General features: G+C 43.5%; 1 protein-coding gene across 1 annotated transcript in view; it reads left to right on the top strand.

The window, feature by feature from the left end:
- The window catches only part of GALNT17 (polypeptide N-acetylgalactosaminyltransferase 17), a 425240-nt gene that overhangs the window by 22133 nt on the left and 379407 nt on the right, over positions 1 to 23700 (top strand). The window lies entirely within an intron of this gene.

Genomic DNA, 23700 nt, shown 5'->3' with positions numbered 1-23700 from the left:
GACCCAGGCCATTCTGGTCCAACCTTGCAGGACAATTTTCCCTATGTCTGGCTGACTGTTCCTAGGCGTGGTGGTGAATTATGCAGGAAAAAATGCACATACTTGTCCCCTTTCAAAAATAAGAGAAGTATTTGTAGAGAAGGGAAGTAGTGGAGAAGTGCCCTTAAGTGGGACTTGCCATGTGTATTCTGTCTGCAGTACAAAACTCAATGAGGGGACAGGGATGACAGAGAAAACACATATTAAAACAGCTGGGTGGCCTGGCGAATGTGAGTGTGGGTGGGACGCGGTATTTATTTTATCATCATCTCTGTCATTCACTCACTTTCAAAAAAAAGGTCATGTTATCTAAGGACATTTGGGGCATTCTGAAATGGATTAAAACCTGCCTTTATTTCCAGTGAGTGATTTAAATATTGTATAACACATTCATAATTGAATAAAAATATGGTGGCTCTTTACAAATTTTGAAGGCATTCCCTCCAAAAAGGCTGTTTTGTTTTCTCTTTTTGAAATAAACATGAATTAGCATACGAAATAAGGAGGCTGTGAAAGGAATCAATAAAATTAACTGGAATTGGATTTCACACTTTGAAAGCATTAGGCGTTCCTATTAGGAGAGATAGGGAGAAACGGGGAATCAGTTCAAAGAGAAGCTGAGGCTCATAGAAGAGTGACCTACTTCAAGAAGATGAATATTTAAAATAAAAGCTTGAAAAATAATTCTCTTCACACTGATGGACCAAAGCTCAAAATAAGAAGGAAGCCTAACAGAAAGACAGGCTTTCCTGGGATCGGAAAAGCCTGGCACTGTGCTGGAGGTACCACAGAAGGCCTGGGAGAAGACTGGACTTGTAGTCGGAACGTCTGGTTTTTCTGGCACTGCCGATTAATGTATTTGAAATGTATGCTTTTGTTTTGAACCTTAAAACTTTCTTTTTTTTTTTTTTTTGTATTGCACAGGGAATTTGCTTGAGTTGACTGTAATGTAGAAATTAAGCCTGTTTAATTTCTTTAGGTGTACAATGAACCAGGAATTTAGGAGTTCAGGCCAAGCTGGATGTGTAGAGTGGACAGGCGAGTATGGGAAGTGATGGCCTCTGTGGAAGTGCCCGGCAGTCCTCCTCACCGAGCTGTGCAAGGACATGGACGAAAGCACTCTTCTTCCCCACCGGAAACTCCCCTCCTGCCTGGGGGCTCTCTACAAATGCGGTCACGCACCATGCAGTAAACAAGTGTTCAGGAAGGGGCTGGGCGGACCTCCTTCCTTCTGAACAGTGTCCTTTGCAGAATTGCACTGACTTCGTAGTTAAAGCACAGTGGGCACATCCATCGATTTTTTTCCTTTTTCTGCAAGTGAAAATGTTGGTGCTCAATATTAGTACCTGACACAGCTAAAGTAAAGTTCTCTGTTTACCTGGCAAGTGACTCTGAATTCCCTCATGCATAAAATGGAGATAATGCCCATCAGATTTGCTCATGAATCTCCACTTCTTTATACTTACTTAGACTTTTTAAAAGTCTTAAAAATAGCTTTATGAAATATAATTTACATGCCAGAAACTGCACATATTTAAAGGGTATAGTTTGGTAAATTCTGACGTATGCATGCTCTGGTGAAACCATCACCATAATCAAGAAAATAAACATATTCATCCCCCAAAATGTCCTTGCACACTTCTGTAACACTGCCCTCCCGCCCCTCCCACCCGTCTTTCCCTAGGTGACCACTGACCTGCCTTATGTCACTGTCGACTAGTTTGCATCTTTCCGAGTTTTGCATGAAGGAGATGATACAGTGTGTATTCTTTGTTGGCTGACTTCTTTTACTCAGCATAATTGTTTAGAGACTCCTCCATGTTGCAGTTTATATCAATAATTCATTCCTTTTTATTGCTGAGTGTATTCCATTATATGGATAGAACACCGTTCATCCATTCTCTCGTTGATGGACATTTGGGTTGTTTCCAAATTTGGGCTCTTCCAAGTAAGACTGCTCTGAACGTTCACGCGCGGTTCTTCGCATGGGCATATGCTCTTACTTCTCTTAGGTAAATAAATACCTAGACGCACAATGGGTAGACCACATAGTAGGTGTGCACTTAACTTTTAAGAAATGGTCAGACTCTTTCCCACTTAAATGGAAGCTCCTGTTCCTCTAGAACCTTGTCTGCACTTTCGAATTTTACCCATTTTAAAGTGTGTGGTGGCATCTCTCTGTAGTTATAACCTGCATTTCCCTGATGATAAATGACACTGATCATCCTTCAGTGTGCTTATTTATCGTCTGTTTGTCTTCTTGAAGTTTCTGTTCAAACCTTTTATCATATTTTGCTTTTTTAATTTTCTTTTTATTACTGAGTTTCTAGGATTCCTTAGATATTCTGGATACAAGTACCTTATCAGATGTGTGGTCTCACGTATTTCTCTGGTCTGTGGCTTGTGGTTTCATTCTCTTAATAGTGTCTTTTGAAGAGAAGTTTTAAATTTTGACGAAGTCCAGCTTATCACTTCATTCCATGAATCATGCTTTTGGCAGCATAGCTAAAACAACAACAACAAACAAACAAAAAATTTGCATAACCCATTATCGAAAGGTTTTCTTCTATGTTTTATTTTAAAAGTTTCATAGTTCTAGGTTTTTCATTTAGATCTGTGATTCACTTTGAGTTAATCCTTGTATATGATGCAAATTATGGAATGAAGTATGTTTTAAAAAACTTTGTATATGCATATTCAGGTGTCTCAGCATCGTTTGTTGAAAGGACTATCCTTTCCTCGGTAATGGCTTTGGAACATTAGTCAAAAACCGCTGTCCGTGTATGTGTGGTCTGTGTCTGGGCTCCCTATTCGGTTCCACCGCTGTGCTCTCTGCATTTACAATGCCACCACGCTGCCGTGATGCCAGTAGTTAGTATTTAGGAAAAACCTTGAAATCGGGTAGTGTGAGTCTTCCAACTTTGTGGCTGTTCTAGGTTCTTTACATTTCCGTGTGAGTTTTGGAAGCCATCAGTTTCCGCAAGTGTGGCCATCTTTTAACTTTATTGTTGAATTCAACTTGTTGAAATTTTGTGTAGAATTACTGCATCTATGTATCTGTTGGTGGGTAACAACTGACACTTTTGCTGGCCCTGCGCGATTATTAGCTCTGATTATTCTGGGTGGTTTTCCCCCAGCCTTGGCTCTGTCCTTCATCCTAATGCATTGTGCTCTGCTGATGCCAACAGGGGGCCCTGTGCAGATCTCTGGGGTTCTCTTTCTGTGCAGCTCTCTCCTCCCCTGTGCTCTGGCCTGTGAATTCTAGCTGCCTTGGTCTCCCTGGACCCCCATCCCTGTCCCTTCAACTCAGGGGGCGCTGTGGGCCTTCGCCTGGGTTCTCTTTTCCTTCTCTTTGGTCTGGAAACTCTCTCAAGGTAGTGGCTCATCTCACCTGTTCCCTGTCCCTTGGGATCACTGTGCTTTGTTGCCTGACACCCAGTGTCTTGAAAACAGTTCTTTTGAATATTTTGTCTGTTATTTTAGTGGTTCCAGGTGGGAAAGTAAATGTGGTCCCTGTTACTTCACCTGGGTTGGAAGTCGAAGTCACTTACTTGGGTTTTTTACATAATGGTGTCTTGTATTGTTCGGCTTACTTTTTAGATGGGATCTTGCCTTAGCCAGGCCATCTGACCTTTTGTATGTGAGTGCAAGTTCTGTCCACCCAGTGTCCCCTTCCTTTGCTTCTGTCACTTAAAAAAAATTATTTGTCTCTCCCATTTGACTATATCCTTGAGGATTATGGCTGATTCTTATTTATATCTTGCCCTGAGAGTAAATGTTTGTTTATATAATGAATGAATGGAAGTGAATGAAATGTTCCATTTCAATAAAAATATATAGCATGCTGTTTTCCCCCTCTCCCTCAAAGGAGTAGATGAAAAAAGGGTATGTTTATGGAAAGGTTGAAGCTTTATTTAAAATTTAGCTTATTTTGAATGTGGAGTGTGTGTTTGTATGCATGCATAGAGTAACGATGGGGTGCTTGGTTTTTAGCACTGGTGAAGGGATGGCTCACTGGGAGTTAAAGTGCCTCCAAAATAATTAATGGTCTCTGACACATTTCTCTCCAGTTGATGCAGGTCTGGGAACCATATGATCCTGAGCTTTGCTTTTTAATGAAAATTTATTAAACAGATGTCATTATGCTTTATAGCTATTTAATCTGTGCTGTTTAATTCTTTTTCATTTTTATTGCTAAATGGGACAGGGTAGAATTGCCCAAATAGATGCTTAATAGGAGGCTTCTGTGGGAATTTTCTACCCTTAAGGTATCTAGTGCATTTGAGGGGGGAACAGCAGTAGAGTAAAAACTCAGCAGACGGGGTATCTCTGTGAATAACTATTTTAGGAAGAGAATTTATGTCTCACTAGAAATATATCATCAGACATTTATGATTTCCAATTACTTGCAAGGTAATGATTTGGGGAGGTGAACTTATTATTGTTGCCGTGTACTTTGTTTAATTTTCTGTGATTAGTGCTTGTTGCTATCACAGAATGGAAAATGTTAAAATGAATGCAGACTCCATTTTTAATCCATTTGAACAATTTGGGAACTTGCATCCCACTGTAGTGGAATTTGCTGTGTGGTGCCAAAGGCTTTTTGATTCTGAAGTTTTTGTGCTTTTATTTATTTATTTTTTGCTTTATTTGAAAAAGATTCTGGGATGTTTCCCAAGACAACTGGGAACTGCTCATCAACCCCTGTTGGAAAGCCACACGCCGTGGTGGAATGTGGAAGTGCAGCTGCTTACGTTATAAATCATTCTCAGAGTCGTTGCTGGGCCTGGCAACGGCTCTTCTTCTAACTGATTTCGTGATCCCTTTTGGGAAGGGACAGGCAATATTGTGAAGAAGGTGGGGTTATGGGAGTTTTGCAGCTAGAACAAAAAGCTTCTGGAGTATTTTCATTGACTATTTAAAATTTTCCATTTGGTTTAGATTTACGTTCTAGAAAGGACGCCCCCCCACCCCGCCCCCACCTACCTGCCTTATCTTCTTGTTTGATTCTTTTCAGCTGTTCAGGTTACCTGGGTGTGCTAATGTGAGAGTGATTTTATGCGTGTGAATTGAGGACAGGGTAGGAGAGAACCACACAGGACAGAAGAAAACAGGATACAGGAATGTAGGAAGAAGTCTGGACGTGGGCAAAGAAGTGAAAAAGAGAGGTGAAGGCATATGTGTTCATCAGAACTACTGATGAGGTCAGCCAGGTTTAGGAATGGATTCTGAGCTCCTCAAATAATCATTTACTGTTTCTAGTCTCATCTAAGATGCTTGGCTACCCCCGAAAGCAGTGGGTAAATGCCATGTTGGTCTCTTTGGTGCCGAGGACTCCATAAGGCCCAGGCCCTCTAGAGTGAGAGCATATGTCACCATGCTTCAAATGGCACAATGCCCTGTACACAATAGCTTAATCGATGTTCACTGAATGAATAAAAGTCCCTAAGCTTTGAAATTGTGCTCAAACTTCATGATTTTTTAAAATAAATGGAGTAACCTCATTACTGAGGCAGGCAGTTAGGGAGGCTTTGAAGTGTTCTGGTGCTTCTTGTTTGGTTTGAAACGAGGATGTTGTTCTGTCCTGCAGGTGGGGAGATCAGGGAGTGTGGAGGAACTGACAGCAGGTGAAGGCAAACCGGCGGGAGAAGATGGGGTCAGGAAAAGAGCTGAGGCTACAGTAGCATTTGGGTTTTGTGGAACTGCAAAGCGGCTCTGTTTCTTGCTGTCATGATGATGATTAGTCTGCTTTAAGAGCTGGGAGTCTTATTCTTCTTTCATAACATGACGCATAGTGTAGCTGCTGGACGCTGTAATGCCCATTCCAGGAGAACCTGGGAGGGCGCTACACACTTATTTGGATGTCTCTATGAGCCTCAGATGTGGTAGTGGGTGCAGGGCCCTCAGGAACGTCTAGGCTTGGCAGAATAATTCTGGAGGTGGACCCTGGAATCCCCAGCCCTGTCAGCTGGAAATGAGATGGTGAGCCTGTGCTGCTGGGGTCATGCTGTGACCATAGGCTCCAGCTCTTGGGCTGTGAATAGTTTGATAAAGTGATAGGTGTCGTCGTTTCATGGGGAGAGTCATTAGAGAGTCTAATGACGTGACTAAATATTTTGTCTTTCTAATTGATTAGTATCTTTCTCATCAGAAGTAAGCCACATGAGCTCAGGGGTTCTTTTGTTTTATTCACCTTGTACCCAAAATACCTAGAGCAGAGCTTGGCACACAGTAGGCACTCAGGAGATGTGAGCTGAGTTTGTACATTGCATAGTTGCAATGAATGGGGGTCAGGCGAGGGTAGGAGAGGGAGAAGAGGCCTGAATACATTTGTACTTGAACCAACTTCCGTCTGTTTGAAATCATTTCTCTGAGGTTCTTTAGAACTTAGCAGATTCTTCAGTGCTTGCTTTGCCCCAGCATAGTACTAGGCATGGATTGGGCGGAGGGTAAGGCCAGCCTTGCCCTCCAGGAGCTCTTACTTAAGCAGGAGGGAGATGGTGGTGAATAAACCATAGCCACTCGGAGTGGTGCTGTGGGGGTCTGCTAGGGAGACCCAGGTGGGATCTCCAGGGGCAGGGAGGACCCCCAGTGGAGGGAACATCCCTGTGATAGGTTGGCAGAGAAAGAAACTGGGTGGAGTTCCTGTAAGCAGAGGCGATGCCAGGGCATCGGCACTAAGATGCGGGACTTGGAGCTCTGGAGCCTGCAGGGAGGGTCCAGGAATGGAACGGGGCATAAGCAGGAGGAGCTATGGGCAGCAGTTGGAGGTTTATATTCATCTTTAAAACTCTTTTTAAGTGAGAAATTTTAAAATGCATAAAAGTATATAATATATGATATTCATAAAACTCAGCCTCTAGATTCTAAAATTAATATTTTTTCATATTTGCTTCATCCATGTTTCTATAGCTTATCTATATATATCTATCCATCCATTTATCATCATTTACTGGAATTTAAACAAGGGAGTGATTTGTGTTTTACAGGGCCCTCCGGAAGGAGCTCAGGGGATGAACTAAAGGAAGGGAACAGAGTTTTTGGGAAGACTTACTGAGTCTTGAAATTGTTGAGCTGAGAGGTGATGGTGGCTGAACTAAAGTTTGACAGCTGGGCTGGAGAGTAGAGAGCTCAGAGATATATTCATGAGGTTACTTCAGTGATTACACCTCTGAAACAGGTGTCACAAAACTTAATGACGTAAAATAATGAAAATATTTATTTTGCTTAAGAATCTGCTATTTGGGCAGGGGTGGCTTGTTTTTGGTCTACCCAGTGCCACCTGTAATGACTCAAAGGCAGGGATATGTAATCATCTGAACCTTCGCTCACTCACTTCCAGCTGTTTGATGCCGGCTTTTGGACAGGTTATCATTGGGAACACCTATGTGTGGCCTTGCCACGTGGCCTGGGATTCTTCCCAATAGGATGTCTGGATCCTGAGGGTGAGTGGAGAGGGAGGGAGAGAACAGAGGGGAGAGGGAGAGAATGTATGAGAGAGAGAAAATGAGAACACCAGGTGGAATGATACTGAACTTTGTGATGTAGCCTTGAAACTCATGTCCCATTGTTTTTGCCGCATTCTGTTCATGGAGATGGTCACAAGTTCAAGGGGAGAGAAAATAGTCTCTACCTCTTGATGGGGAATGGCATAATTCTAGAAGAGCATGTGGATCTGGAAACATTGCCGTTGGCCATTTTGGTCAACACAGTCTGTCCACGGGCTAAAATGACAGGATGTCATAGTTGGATGTGAGGATGTGGGGAAAGAGGAGGAGCAAACAGCATGGGATGACATCTGGACCTGCAGAGTAAGGGTGGTCATTCACCAAAAGGAAGTGTGGTGGAGGGACAGGCTGTGGCAGGAGAGGAGAGATGAAGAAGGCGTTTGGTTTTGGGTCCCATTGATTTGTTGAGAAATCCTGCGTCAGAACAGTTTCCTAGACTAGAAACCCACAAATGTGGCATTATTCTAGGGACAGACAACTGAACTTTTCCAAAGTTTTCTGATACCTTTGAGCCGAGTTCAATTTTCTGGCCTCCCTGGGTCCTCTAGAAGGCTGCTGTGTATTCTGAGGCCAAGTGGAGGCAGCTGGCTCTTTAAGTGTCCCCAAGCCCACCAGCAATGCCGTGGCCTGTAGCCTCTGCTCCCCTTAGTGGGGTTAGAGCAGCCATTCAGGACCCAGCATTTATCAAATTCAGCCCGCAGGCATTTATTGAGCGCCTGTGGTATGCTGGGACCTAAAGAATTAATGCACAAGCTAAATGCCAACATTGCCCTAAAGAGCTCAGTCTCTCAAAGGGGAGCTGGTGCTAAGCCCCAAGGAGACAGATCCTGAGCAGAAGCAGATTTAGAATGTGATTGCTGGGCTTTCCCCTGCCTGTCTTCCCCATGGGGTGCACTGTTGCTGGAGTTTCTTTAGAAGCATGTAGGGTTCTGTCTGAGAAGACAGGCCAAACCGCTGTCCTTATGCGTTATGGGACATTTACAGGCATTGGGCTCTCTACGTTCCCAAATCACTCAACATTAACAAGGTTACATTCCCTCCTCCATTTCTGGGGCAGAAGGCAGAGCCAGTGCCCATCTGCCCCTGACTAATGTTGCTGTCTCCAGTCACCCAGTGTTCCCGAAAGCCTGCTCCCCTGAGAATACCCCGCTTCACTCCTCACTCCTGACTTCCTGGCTCTGGACTCTGACTTAGCATCATCTTGCCTGGCTGGTTCTGATATGGGATGATTCTGCAAACTCTGACTGAAAATCTTATTCTCTGTAGCTTATACACAAATCAGTGTAATTCAAGTGAGAAAGCACTGAAATGCTGACAGAGTGCCCTGGAGGGAGGGAGTGCCTCTGCCTGGGGAGGTTTCCTTGAAGATAGGGTGTGTGAGCTGTGCTTTGAGAGTCAGATGGAGTTGGATATATGGAGGTGACAGAGGTCACGGAAAAAGCGTTTTAGTTAGAGTGCCAGCAGGAAGGAAAGTGGGGAACAGGACCGAGGTGTGTTTCATTCTGAATTATTTTTACCGGTAATCTGTTTAAGAGCATGCATAGAGTTTCAGTGTGGTTATTGCCTTTATGTTTTAAAATTCTTATTAAAATGATTTCATTATTTCATTCTGCCTATGAGCAAGCATTTGGTTTTATCAAGATACTTTAAGTAGAGCCATCCAGCTGAATCTAGACTATAGATTATGTGAATACAATCAGCAGATTGGGAACATCTTGATTTTAGGCAGAACTTGAGATGTTTTGGAAAGAGTTATAACACTATTAAATCAATATGAAAGTTTTATACAATAAAACTTGTATTAAAATTTATTCTAGAAAAATAAATCAGGAAGGTAGAGTTTGCTTGCCTAAAGATTTGGAAAATATTCTGAAATGTGTGTTCACTCCTTTCTGTAGATTTAAGTTACCATCTAGAGTCATTTCCCTTTAGGCTGAAGAACTTCCTATAGTATTTTTGGTGCTGCAGGTCTGCTTATGATAAATTCTATAGTTTTGTTTATTTGAAAATGACTTTATTTCATTTCCCGTTTGAAGGATTGCTTTGCTGCTTGTAGATACTGTTCCATTGTCATCTGGCCTCTATGGTTTCTGATGAGAAGTTCACTGCAACTTGTAATTAGTTCACATGTCTTTGTGATGTGCCATTTTTCACTGGCTGTTTTCAAATTTTTAACTTTATATTTCAGCAGTTTGCCTCATGTAGTTTTTTTTTTTTTTTAATGTTTATCCTGCTTGGGTTTTCTTGAGTTTCTTTAATTTATAAGTTTGCCTTTCACCAACTTGGGGAGATTTAAGATTATTTCTTTAATTTTTTTCTGCTCTATTTTCTGTTTCCTCTCCTGAACTGATTGATTTTGTCACTCAGGTCTCTGAGGCTCAATTTTCATTTTTTTTCTTTGCTGTTCTTCAGATTGAATAGTGTCTATTGATGTAGCTTGAAGTTCACTGGCTCTTCTGTTATCTTCAATCTGCTGTTAATCCCATTCCAGTTGTTGTACTTTTCATTTCTATGATTCCCTTCTGGTTCTTTTTTCATAGCACCTAATTTCTGGGTTGAAATCACCCATGTATTCATTCATTGTGTATATGTTTTTATTTAAAGTTTTAAATATATTGAATATATAGAGGTCATCTTTGGCTTGATTGAAAACTTTTTGTTTTTAGATTTTATTTATTTATTCTTAGACAGAGGGGAAGAGAGGGAGAAAGGAAAGGAGAGAGATATCAATGTGTGGATGCCTCTCCTGCACCCCATATTGGCAAACTGGCCCTCAACCTAGGCATGTGCCCTGACTGGGAATTGAACCAATGACCCTTTGGTTTGCAGGCTGGTGCTCAATCCACTGAGACACACCATCCAGGGCTGAAAACTTTTTTTTTTAGCATGGGTTATATTTTCCTCTTTGCATGCCTAGTGATTTTTGATCAATTCCTGGGTATTATTAAATATATGTTATAGAGACTCTGGATCCTGTTATATTTCTTTCAACAGGATTTTGTTTTAACAGTTAACTTGGCTGGACTCAAACTCTGAAGTCAGTCCCTTGCACTACGCAGCAGCTGACATCTCTACCTATTTTTTTTCAGCCTCCAGCTGTTGCTTTTCCATCATACCCTCTGTGTTCTCTGACATCATGTGTAGGTTAGTAGCCAGCCAATGATCTGGGTGGATTTATCACAGATTTTGTGTGCTCATCCCTTCTGTAGTTGCCTCCCTCCTAGGATGTCACCTCTAGTTTTATGTTTGTTGTTTTAGCTACCAAATCTTCCTCTGGTACTTCAAGCCAGTTGAGGCCGTGGGCTTCTACCCCTAGATGCATGCAAGCTGGGGAGTACCCTCAGGCAAATGTCTGCTGCAAACTCACAAATCTCACCTTTTGCAGTTGTCTTTCAAGCATAGGCTTCTGTCTAGTTTCTGCTGCTCTTGGTCTCTCTCTTGTACCTTTAAATACATTAAAAAATACATTTTATCCAGACTTGATAATTTTTACCTGCAGAAGGGTTAGTCTATACAGGCTATTCTGACATTACTAGAAGCCAGAGTCAATCAACAATAAGATATTTTTTTACAGGCTTATTGAGGTATTTACAGACTTACTGATATATTATAACTGTACATATTTAAAGTAAATAACTATAAATTTTCATATATGTTTACACCCTTGAAACCATCATTACAATCAAGATAACAGTGAGTTTTTGAGTTTTATTAAGATTTCTATGGAGATGAATGGTGGGAAAGAAGCCCCTTTCATGCTGTATACTTTACCGATTGCTTTCAAATGCAATATCTCCTTTTGATTTTCACAATAGCCCTGCTTTGTGGGCTGAAGAGTTGCTCCCTCACCCTCCAATTCATATGTCAAAATCTTAATCTCCAGTGTGATAGTATTAGGAAGTGGGGGAATTTGGGGAGGTGAGGTCATCAGGTCATGAGGGTGGAGCCCTCATGAATGAGATTAGTGCCCATATGAGAGGAGTCAAGAGAGCTCACTCTCTCTCTCTCTGCTGCCCACGATGGGGATACAAGAGGATAATCATTTGCAAACCAGGAAGAGGTCTGCACCAGATACCAGATTACTGGCACCTTGGTTTTGGACTTCCCAGCCTCCAGAACTGTGAGAAGTATATGTTTGTTGTTTAAGTTGCCCAGTGTATGGTAATTTTGTTCCCAAACTGACTAAGATACCTTGTTATTGTACAATGGCTCTTAAAATCACCCTTCTGTGGGTAAAGAATTGAGGTGGATGTGTTAGGTGACTTGCCCTTTTCATGATGTGCCCCTGGTTTTCTTACACCACTGCACACCTGGGGAGAATGTAAGTCTTAGTCCTGCCTCGGGAATTCAATTTTATTTTGACTACAGAGGAAAAATGGCTCAGAATAGGGGCGGGTTGATTTTGGGCAGAGGATTTGGATGCCAAATGAAAGCCTTTTGGACCAGATGTGGGGTGCAGTGGGGAACACTGCAAGGTTTGAGCAGGAGAGTTCTGTGACAAGAAGGGCAGTGGTGTGGGTGACGGAGGAAAGGCTCAGGAAAGAACAGAGGCAAGGAGTCCAGTGTGGGAAGCAGGTGCAATAAGCCAGGGTAATGTGATGAGCCTGGCTGTTGTGGAAATGGAAAGGAAACAGACACTAGAGCCTGTTCAAAGGAAGAACTGCGAGGAGACAGGAGACTGGATGTAAGAGAAGAAAGGGGAGAAAGGGTCAAGGGTAGCCTCTTTATTAATTCTTGACACCTCTGCCATTCAGTGTAGCTGATGTATAAGTGATCAGTGAATGTTGAAAGAAATTGAAAGGTGATGGGCAGAAGGCTCAGAGGTGAAGCCTGCTTACAAACCCCTAAATAAACAGTTCCCTAACTTCTGTGTATGCCAGAATCACCTTGAGGGTAATTGCTGGGTCCCACCTGAGTTTTTGATTCAGTAGGCCTGGAGTGGGCCCCCCAGTTTGCATTTCTAACAAGCTGAGCTGCTGCTGCTGGCCCAGGGCCATGCTTTGAGAATCAACAGCTCAAAGTCAAGAGAATCTTTACGAGTTCTGCTGTCTGCCCTTTATGTTTAAAGGCTGACTGTATAGGAATGTTTTTCTCCCAGTCTTGTCTGCTGGAGTCGACATTCAGAGAGTCATAAATCATGATTTAACATTTGTAAGAAATCTACTTTATTACTTCACTTAAACTCTGGAACCTTGTTTCTGGAGCCTCTTGGGTAACATTTTGAGAGCACCGCATGTTCTGCCACAAATTCTTTGTGAGCAAACGAGGAAGCTTTCCAAGTGTTACAGCAAATCCTGCGTCCTGGGGAGGGCAGAGCCGGCTGGCTCCAGCAGCAGACAGATTGGGAGTACTCCTGGGATTACGTTCTGTTCATTAGCTAATTTGCAGAGTCACAACCTCACGTATCATTGGGTAGGGCATCCTGAACATCTTGCCAATTTGCTGGGGAGAAGGGTTGGGGGGGGGGGCGGTCTTCTTGGGTTTCTGTTTGGTTTGCAAAGAAAAGAATGTTTCTATAAATGAACCACTTCACGTTTTCAGGTGTTGCGAGCTGGACCTTTGGATGCAGAGGGAAATTGCTTCCTGGAAAAGCCATGTGCCCTTCATGCCAGTGAACTGCAGGGCTGTGGGAGAATTGTGGAGCTTGTGGAATTTCGTGACTTTTATGATTTTATGGCCCAGATATGCAAAGTGAGGGGGTTCAGCTTTCTTCAATTTAGTGTCAGTTCGTGGCAGGTACTATACCTGAAAAGATGACAGTGACTTGGCCGCCTTTGTCTTTTCTCCAGGAACTCAGCCTCAGCATCTAGGAATGCGTCCATTTTCTAGCCAGACATTGAACCGTTTTGCCCATCCGATGCAATGTGGCTGATGGCTTTGCTGTCCTCATACACTTACTTCCTCCCAGTGTAGCTCTTGAAGGCAGGAGAGTCACCCTGAGCAAACACCCCTGGCCTGGGCCTGGGACACCGTTCAGATGCGGCTGTTCTCCCAGTTCCTCCCTCTCCACTCAGATGGCATGTCTTTTACAAAGGCCCCCACTCCCAGAGTTTTGAGATAAGGGCCCTTCTGGGAGTTTGGAATTCTTTCTGAGGAGTTTTCCCTTTAGTGGTTTTCCCAGGTGAGAGTTGATTCTGAGTGTTATTTGCCAAGACCCTGTCGTTTGACCCCTTGGAGAACTTGTCTCAGGCTAGAAACCAGTGTCTGCTGCTTGTCTGTAAAAACCAGCAAAGCAGTGGCAGCAACAACCACACCTTCACTAAGAATTGCCACATGCTGTGTGATGGGCCCGCTTGTATCCCTGCAGAAGTCCTACGTTAAAGTCCTGACTCCTAGTACCTCAAAATGTAAGTACATTTGGAGATAAGGTCTTTGAGGAGGTAATTATGTTCAAACGAGGGCATCTGGGTGGGCCCAAATCCAATCTGACTGGAGTCCTTATTAGAAGAGGAAATTCGGAGACGGAGGAAAGGCCATATGATGACATAGTGAGAAGGCAGCCATTGGCAAGCCAAGGAAGCTGCTAACCAAGCTGACACTTTGATCTCAGATTTTCAGCCTCTAGAACTGTGGGAAGATAAACTTCCGTTGTTCAAGCCACGCAGCCTGCAGTACTTTGCTAGGTATCCCTAACAAACTAATACACAGTGTATGCTGTGAAGTCACCCAGAGCCTCTGGATGACTTGATCTCTCTTAGCTTGGGCGCTGGGGCTGAATTGCACCACATTCCCCAGCTCTGGCTTGTGGTCAGAGGCAGCCCATCTGCTGGTTTCTGTCTTAATGACACACAATTCAGCTCAGGTAAGTCCTCCCCATCTTTAGCTCAGCCATCTAAGAGACTTACCCTCTTAGGATAGGCTCTGTTGGGTTAGAGACTGCCATCCCCAGCCCAGCTGTCAGAAATCCCTTTCTTCTCTCAAGATGGAAAGCAGCTAGTTCCATTAAAAGGACTTCCACACTTGGCTTTACTGTGTGGTGGGTATTACCACAGACTCATGTTACATTATTCTATATGTAGTCACCCCTGCAAGTTTTGTCTGTTGGTGTTAACTGAAAATTTTGATAAACTCTTACAGCAGCACTAAAATTTGCATGGGAGATGATGGAGGGAGTTTAAGGCAGTGCATGAAGAGGCCTGCACCTGGAATTAGCCTGCTGCGCAGACTGTGAAACCTGGGGGCATTATCTGTTTTTCTATTATCTGTTTCTGTGTCTTCACAATGTGGGTAGTAATTGCAGTCAGCCATAGGGTCACTGTGCAATGTAGAGATACCAGTTATGAAGCACAGGCTCCGCCTGGAGTGAACACTTAGAAAGGGTTAGTTAGCTATTCCGATTGTTACGTCCATAGGAAAGCCCTCTAAGATAATTCAGGATTCCTGTGTGCCCTCTGAATCGCAGAGATGTGTTCGATAATGGTAATTATAATTTTGACTTTAAGCGCAAGTCACTGTATGAAGGTCCTCCTAAAATGGTAATCTATGTCCAGCAACCGTACACAACCTGTTTTTGAACAAAGAAAATTCTGCTTTGCTTTGGTCTTTTAAGTCCTTATTTTCTAGCTAAGTTCCTTTTGTTGCACCCCCTTCCATCCCCCTACTGTTGCTCCAAGAGGAGGGAACACTTATGTACTTGGGTTAGACTCCAGGACCCAGATGGGTCTGGGTTTATGGTGTCCTGGGTCATGGCTTGTGAAAACCTTGTGCATGAGAGTGTGGCTTCTCTTCCTCTCTCTCCCTGTGCTGCAGCCCTCACCTGTGCTGGACCCAACTCAGGAGGACCTGCCCCAGGAGGACCCACCTCTTGGGGTGGGTCCACTATCGGCCAGGTTTCCTCTTCTCCTGTGGGCACTCCATGCCTTCATACTTTAAGCAGAGAGTGTAAGAGCTCATGTTTTGGGCTTGGGCTTAGAGACTGGGAGAAAGTCCTAAAGCTTGATTGTAAGTCTCACGCAGCAGACTATAGATTTCACTTCACACTTGGCGTTACGTTTTGGGCACACATCAACCTTGGGAGCATGATGGACAGGATGGGCAATCAGCCTAATGTCATCAAAATTCCAAACTCAGTACCCTAACAAAGGGATTTATAGCTACGATTTCCCCAGGCAGTACCACAGTGAAATGGGCCTGTACAAACACACTCACCTGCCCAGTCATGTCAGTCAAGACTGATGCTGTAATGGGAAAATAAATATCACCTAACTCAAGAAAGTTGTGGGCTAGCTGCAGCCCACAACTCCTTCCCACAGACAGAGCCTGCATTGCTCTTATTTTCTTTTTATCTCCTGAAGGTAAACACACAAGCAGACAGCTGCCCCCACCGCTGCTCCCCAGGGCCTCTTCCCATTTTCTCTGGATTTGGCCCTGAATAGGAAAGCTTAAAGCTCTGACAAATGGACTCAGCCACAGTCAGAAGACATGAAAAAGGGAGGACATTTCCAAATCTTAGTAGGCACCTCAAAATGATTAAGTCAACGAGAAGATCTGGAATAAAAATATGGAGGAACTTGCCAGGGACAGGTAGAAATCTCTCCCGAGTTAATACTCACTTTTGTATGCTTTGTTTACTTAGATCATTCTTGTTAGTTTTAGTTTTGCTCAGTAGTTTTGTTTTTAAAGAAGCCATAAAAATAAATTGTTTTCTAATGTCTCCCCTGCTCAGTCCGTTTTCCATTGTGGAATTCTTTGTTCTTTTGAGAGTGTGGTTTGTACGTCAAAGTTGGGTGACGCTGACCTGCACGTAGGGTGCAGTTGGCTGGGTCTGTCTTGGGAAGCGGCTGGGGCAGGGCTGCCTGTCCAGAGCCACGTCACTTTATATGATGAAACGTCCACAGCAAAGCTTTGGACACATCACTGCGTCTCTGCATACAAGTGTATCTCACAAGAAGTAGGCCTGGGGGGGAGTGAAAACATGGGTTTTTCTGAGGGAGCAGCCCAGTTTAAGTGTAAAATACCTCTTGGTATATTAAGTATGTGTGTTTTGATTCATACTCCACAGCTCTTGAAGAAAAAAATGCGGTTTTGAAACAACAAAGAGGGGATGTGTGTAAAAAAAAAAAAAAAGGGTTTGAAGCTCCTTGGATGAGAGCCTCTTTCATGGTCCTTAACGCGGACGTTTCTGCCAACAGAGTCTGTGGGGTCGCCCAGAGGATGTGTAGGCACCAGAGGGATCGATGAGAGCTGAGGACCGGCTAGTCTGCATCCTCAGCCCCTGGACAGAAGGGGCAGTCAGAGCAAGGGAGATGGGAGAGATCTTGTCCATGACAGCTGACCAGTCAGTGTGATCCAGTAGTTAGTGCAGGGACAGAGCAAGTGTGAGGGTCACTGGTGCTGTGCCCATGGTCTGAGGGGGCCCCTCAAAGGATCTTGAGAGGGGAGTTGGGAGAAGAGTCAGCCTGACCTCGCCTTTGTCTCAGCCAGAGCACCTTTGCTTTGAGCTTTTTCCGTGTTGGGCATGTCCCACAGGACCGTTTGAACAAAGCCTGCACAGGCATACCTCCTTTTACGGCACTTCACAGATGTTGCGCTTTTTACAAATTGAAAGCAAGACCCTCCACTGGCAAAAAGATTACCACTCCTTTTATTGCAGTACTCACTTTATTGGGGTGGTCTGGAGCTGAACCCACAATATCTCCGAGGTATGCCTGGAGACAAAATCAAGTTAAAAACCAAGTCTTCTGAGAGATCCCAAGAGGTCTGAGGCTTGGTCATTAGGAACAGCTGGTAATTAAGAAGAAGCAGCTGCACAAGATGAGCTTGAACTTGAATTTCAAATGTGAAGCTAAGAATGCAGAGCGTCCAAAGAGAAAAGATAAGAGGGCCCAGTTTAGAGCTAAGATTCTGCATATCTGTTTCTGGGAAAAAAAAATTTATTTTGGTATTTCTAAATTGAGGTGTCATTTACATATAGAGTGAAATGCACAGATATTTACTGTACTGTGTGATCAGTTTTGACAAACTGCATACATTTGTGTAACCCACACGTCACCAGCATATAGAACAATTCTGTCACCCCAGAAAATTCTCTTGTGCCCCTTCTCAGTCAGTCCTCCACACCCACCAGAAACAAGCGCTATTCTGATGTTTTTCCCCTTAGATTAGTTTTGCCTATTCTAGAATTCACAGAAATGAAATCAAGCAATATACACTTTTTTGTTTCTGTTTTTTCTTCACTCAGTGTAATTTTTTTTGCATTTATCTTTGTCAATTGTTTGCAAACTTTTTCTTAAAGAAGGAGATAGTTAAGTAATTTAGGCTTTCTAGCCACAAGGTCTCTGACAATATGAAAATGACCGGGTGAGGTTCTGTTTCAAGAAAACTTTATTAACAATGGCAGGTGGCTGGTCTGCAGGTATAATTTGCTGACCCCTGATCTATGTTATTTTGTTTATCTGGAGTTTCAGTCCTTTCTGTTGAGTAATAGTCCATGTATGGATATATCACAGTTTCATTATCTAATCTCCTATTTTAAAAAAATATGTTGTTTATTTTTAGAGAGAGGGGAATGGAAGTAAAAAGAGAGGGAGAGAAACATCAATGTGTGGTTTCGTCTTGTGCATCCTCTACTGAGGACCTGGTCCACAACCCAGGCATGTGCCCTGACTGGGAATCAAACCTGAGACTCTTTGGTTTGCAGGCCGGCACTCAATCCACTGAGCCACACCAGCCAGGTCTATTCTCCTACTAGTGGACATGCCAACCATTTCCAGTTTTAGGGTATTATGAATAAAGCTACTAGTAGAATGTTTTGTGTAAGACTTTTGTGCTCCCATGTTTTAATTTCTCTTGTATAGACACTGAGGATTGGAGTACTGTCACGTTGACCTCTTAAAGACACTACTAGACAGTTATATTAAGTCATTGTACCAATTTAGACTTCTGTCAACAGCACAGGAGAGTTCTGGTTGTTCTTCATCTTCACCAATGTTTGATGTTGTCTTTTTCCATTCAGCCTTGATAGTGGGTGTGGAATGATATCCTATGTGTGCTCTGAATATGTCTTGACTGCTGTGGTTCCGTTCAAGGCTAGTCTTTGTTTTTGAGGTGGCTGGAGAGACCGCACCTCTCACTGCTATAAATCTCCCAGGCATTTAATAGCCTCGCTTTACACAGAGCTTGGATGAGTTAAGAGGCATGTGTACACCCAAAGTCTTGGACAGAATGCATTTTTGTCTTTAATTATCATCCACTTTAATTGTTCACATGCGTCAGATTTTGCACCAATACCTCCTTTGTGTTATTTGGTGTAAACACTCTTATTTTCTTGGCTCAATTGGTGGAGCAGAGCTGGGATAAGACTGTCAACAGCGACATCATTTCTGGTTTTACAAATGCCACATCTTTCCTCCTTCAGACCAGGCCGGCCACCAGCCGATTCCTTCCTGCCATATGGTTGATTTTCCCTGGGAGTGAGGAGGAACACTGAGAAAACAGACCCATATGCTGCTGGCTATTCTGTTTGTTTGGATGGGGAGTTTAATTTATGTGAGAAAATAGCAGTATTCTTATTTCATTGATTTCCTTTTCTCCCTTTATAAAAGGAAAGAATAAAAGCTGGGAAATCAGCTACAAAATAGCAAGTGAATAATAAAATAATGTATTGTTGTCCGTGTGCAGTTAGAAAAGGAATAATGTTTTACTTTCTTTTGGTGTGCATTGACAAAAAACATGCTGGCTTCTTGTATTGACGTGGTGTTTTAGAGATACACAGCATTCTTGTATCCACTTTCTTATTCACTAATAAAAATAACTTTGTAAAGTAGTTTTATCGGATATGATGCCCATTTTATAAAAACCAGGAATCTGAAGTCCACAGTAGTGTAATAACTTACCTGAGGTAACTTAGCTTGGACTGTGGTCCTAGATGAATAGATATTTGAAATTGCAAATTTCTTGGTTTGTCATAAAGTACTTCATTGAAATATTTCCCTCACTTTGGAAAAGGGGAAATGGAATCTTAAAGAAAAAAGTTTTGGGACCCACAAGTTCAAATAATGCTGTTCCCAAGAAGGTACAATATTGGAATTGGAGGAAGAAGGGGTGAGTAGGTTTTGGGAGAAGAAATCGATACAGAGATTCATGCTGTGATGAAACCGAGCCTGCCACTGGCGTGGTGCTTACTCCTGGGGACACGCAGTGGCGGGGGTGACACCTGCGCCCTGAGGAAGAGTTCTGCTTAGCCATGTGTCCTGGATCAGTCATTTAATCCCTCTGCACCTCCATTTTCTCATCTGCATGTGACCTTCTTTCTTCCTTCCAGCTCTAAACTTCACTCATTACCTAAAGCCTCTCTAGTTTCCTTCATTTAGTTACTCCCTTGAATTAAAGAGTGTAATCTTGGTAGCATTACAAGCAAAATACTAGGACCCTTCGACTCCCAGTGCTGTCTCGGATTTGTATGGTCCTATTGGAGGAAGGTCCTTAAGGAATTAAATGGGTCAAGAGATAGATTAGAGCTGTCTGTCCCTGTATCTGGATGTATGATAGTGGCCTCTGGCCACGGCACCATCTGTAGGTCCCCGGATGTGAGCTGATGTAGAAATCTGTTTGCCTAGCTCTGGCGGGGGGGTCAAGGGGATAGACGAGGAAGAAATAGTAGCTGATGTTAGATAGAGCACATAGTCTGTGTCTGGCACCTGCCCAGAACTTTATGCCCATCACCGCATTATACCCTCATAACAACTTTGTGGGAGAGGTCCTATGATTAACCCCATTTTACAGATGAGTGCTTTCTAAAACCTTTAAGTGATGCACCTAAGGTGACAGCTGGAATTTTAACCTAGGTTGCCTAACTCTGGAGCCTGGATCTTAAGTATTATTTCATGAGTAACCACAAAATAACCATGTGGATAAGCCAATGTTTTTCGACCCTGGGTTTTGGCTGAGTGCTATGCTGAGCACTGTCCATGCATTAGAAAGCTGTCAGAGAGAGAAGCAGGTCAATTGGTGGGGTTGGGGGGGGGCAGATCCTAGGGCAGGGGGCACACAATGGATTGATGTTCTGTTTTCTTAGATTCTGTATCTATTTGGCAGCCACTAATCATAGGGCCAAACTAATGGCCAAAGTGGTTTACAACTCCCCTGAGATCTAGAGCTCACGCCTTCTTACCTAACTCTCAAACTCCAAGCCCATGTCCCCCTGCCCTAAATCACCCAGAGCCAGGGACCAGACAGCTGGGACAGTCCCTCTGCCCCATGCATGCTGGAATTATTGAAACCAGTCAATCTCAAACTGTTATCTACCCTGCCTTGCCTTCCTCAGTGAAGGGTGGCCTAGGTTTCCTTCTCACTCCTCCTTCTGTCTCCTGACCAACTCCTAGTACGTCGCCAGGTGGCCTTGTATGGTATGGCACACCCCCTTCCCTTGGGAAAGGTAATAAAAATCTTTCAATGGCATTAGCCTCTTTGTTGTCAGTCACTTCCGTAAATTAAAACCTGTGGTACAATTGAGGCAGTTGGACAAATTTTGCTGACCAAAGACTAGTTCCAAGAAGAGATTGGGGGATCTCCACTGGGAATGGAATCATTGGCTCTAGGCATGTATACATTTAAAAACTGCCACAGAGCAGCTTGGGCTTTAGGGCAATGTGTGAAGAAGTTTCTGTCTGGCACAGCGGTGGAAAGAGAAGAGGCTTTGCACCTGGCTCACGGGGTGTGTGCAGCAAAGACTTAACCCAGATGGCCTGAGACTAGCTGCCCTGACAGAGGTCTGCTAGCAAGGCCGGCCCCCCGGCTGGCACCTGAGCGCTTGGATTTCGGGAGGGTTCCCACTGTTTCCTAACTGATAAAAGTAGCCTGCTATGCCTAAACTGTTTGTGTGAGTAATGCAGTTTGTGCCGAACACCTGCTTTCCTTCTGAGAGTCTGGAAATTGGGCGCGGCTGGCCTGTGAGAGCAGCCTGCGATGGCTGGCTTGAGCACTGAGTCTCTCATGAGCTTCCCTGGTGGCAGGGGTTTCACTTGTGTTGTCACAGCTCCTTCCTGGGGGAATTTGGTGTATTTTGTGTGACTCCTCTGGGAGAAGACTCTGGAAGCTTGTGCCAGATGCCCTCTAGACTTGGTCCGTGTGCCTTTTTGCTTCGCTGATTTTGCTCAGTTTCTTTTCACTGCAATAAGCCATAGCCATGAAGATGACTGGATGCTGAGTCCTATGAGTCCACCTAGTCAGTCATTGACCTGGGGACCTGAAACACACCAGAGGTTAACAACTGATTATGCTACTTACAGTGTGTGGCCTTGAGACTGTTGCTTATTCCTCACATGTAAAACAGGATGAAAATACCAACTTCAAATGGATAAGTGAGAAGTATGCACATAGTAGTCCTCAACAAATATTAGTTCTTTTCTGCTCTCCCATTCAGAAGCAATAACAACCAAAATGAGTGTGATGAGTAGATGGGCATCATTGCAAGAAAGGGAAGACCTTGAGTTTCCTGTTATCATTTCCTGAATCCATTAAGTTGTGTTCCTTGCTCTCTGTTGATCTTGAATATACCTATTAAACTTGGCCCTGTACAAGGGGGATTGAGAGGAATCCAAAAGACTTTGAACTTCCAGAATTCTCTCTGAGGCATCTTGGCTAGCCATAGGTGACGAATGGCCAACACAACACTCTAAGAAAGAAGAACCTCGTGATTAACCACACTCTAGCTTAGGTGGCTTGGGAAGATAGGTATACCTAAGAGTGGCAAGCCACTTTGCTCCTGGTTTCTGTGGGTGTTGGGACTGAAAATTACAGTATGCCAGAGTTTTAAATCTGCATTTCATCTAGAAGGTCTCTGTGTTTTACTTCGGAGAAACTATATTTTGCTACCCTCCCCACTATTAAAAAAAGAAATGTGGTTCAGAACTAAGTGTGGAGTTCTGTTCATTTATGTGCTGCCTGCGTGGGTTCTCACACTTGACCTGACTTCAGCATGACCTGGAGAGTTTGTTTAAACATAGATCTCAGGCCCTACCCACAGAGTTTCTGATTCATAGGTCTGGGTGGGACGTGAGAATTTGCCTTCCTAACCAGCTCCCAGGCCACACTAATGCTGCTGGTCCTGGGCACACTTTGCAAACCTCTGCTGGACTGCAGCTTCTATTGCAGCAAAGTTGGCTTTGGCTGTGAGACTCCTCTCTTCTTTGTCAAGAGTGACTCATTCAGGAACTTTATTACACTGATTTACCCTGATTAAATGACTAAGGAATTTATGTTGAATTTATAAGGCAAGAAACCCTGAAGTTTTCCTTGAAAGTTCTCACAAATGATTCATTTATTTTTTCATGGACTGATTTTACAAGCCTTTTATTTGCTCTCTTGTTTGGCTTGTGTTCAGAACACCACTCTTCCTACCAGTGTAGCTTTTGTATCCCTCTGATACGTGTCAGTGTTTTGAGCAGATCCTTAGAGATTAAGATTCATAATCATTCATCCATCCTTTCATCCATCCATCCACCCACCTATTCATTCATCCATCCATCCACCCACCCAGTCACCCTCCCAGCCTTTAAGCCAGCAATCGATCTATTGACCCATCCACCCATTCACTGACCCACCCATCCAGCCATCCAGGCGTTTACCCACCCCTCCCCCCACACTCAACAATGTACTGGTAGGCTGCAGAGTTATAAAGAAAAATAAGACCCTGTGCCTGCACTCAAGAGGTTTATGGTACTGTAATAGAAACTCCTCTATTTTGTCTTTCTTAATGAAAAATGGGCATTTTGTTTTTCCTAGTGAGTTAACAGTTGAATCCACTGGATTAATACAGCTGCTTCTCTGCAAATATATATCTCTTCAGAAAATGTTTTGAGAACGCTGCTGATTTCTTGAAGTGAGGCATAAGTGTCTTTAACTCAATACCTTGTGTTGAAAAGCATTTTATTTCAAAGAAGCTTTTCACAGCCTTTTGATTAAAATGACAGAAAGGTTTTCTCTTGAAAACAATGCAACTTTTTAGAAACCTCTGTGTTATCAGGCGATCTTAAAGACCTATGTATGTTTCAGTAAGCCTGGCCCGCAGTTCTGGGCAAGACGGCTGTGGAAGGTGTTTTTGCAGTGATGCAGCGCCCCGGCTGATTCTGCTTACACTGTGTACTCATAACATTAGTGAGCACTCCTGTGAGCACCAGAGCACCTTCCCGTGGACCCTTTGACCAGGTACCAT

The sequence above is a fragment of the Desmodus rotundus genome, chromosome 1 (genome assembly GCF_022682495.2).
Source record: "Desmodus rotundus isolate HL8 chromosome 1, HLdesRot8A.1, whole genome shotgun sequence".
NCBI lineage: Eukaryota > Metazoa > Chordata > Mammalia > Chiroptera > Phyllostomidae > Desmodus > Desmodus rotundus.
This window is presented reverse-complemented; position numbering and strand designations above follow the sequence as displayed.